Source organism: Sinocyclocheilus anshuiensis, unplaced genomic scaffold, assembly GCF_001515605.1.
Source record: "Sinocyclocheilus anshuiensis isolate Anshui unplaced genomic scaffold, SAMN03320099.WGS_v1.1 scaffold1448, whole genome shotgun sequence".
NCBI lineage: Eukaryota > Metazoa > Chordata > Actinopteri > Cypriniformes > Cyprinidae > Sinocyclocheilus > Sinocyclocheilus anshuiensis.
In genome coordinates this window covers 563,527-563,984 of record NW_015547730.1, presented here as the reverse complement: position 1 = coordinate 563,984, position 458 = coordinate 563,527, and positions in this window count along the sequence as shown.

Sequence of the window (458 nt, the reverse complement as noted above, 5' to 3'; positions counted from 1 at the left end):
TGCTCATGTCACCCCGCTCGTGACGTCTCGCTACTCCATTGGGCTGATTTGACATGTGCTTCAGAACGTGGTCACGCAGAGGCGTTCCCAAAGCGACCTCGACGCAGCGTCTCGTTCCCTCGGGGAACCATGGTTACATACGTTCTATTAAAAATATATATAAAATTAAAATCAAATAATATTTCTGCAAAAAGATAAAATAATAATAATAATTTTCCATATTTATTTATTTATATTTTTACTAGCATATAATAAGCCACCAAACAAATCTGTGTGTTTATATATATATATAAAGATAAAGTTATAAATATATAATATATAAATTTATATATAAATATATAAAAGGGATAAAGTTAGACTTTAAATTTAGAAGATAACAAAATATGTTTTTAAGATGGTGGGTGAATACAGCACAAAAGGAAAGCAAAGAGTCAATTTTATTTAAACTGTAGCTAGTT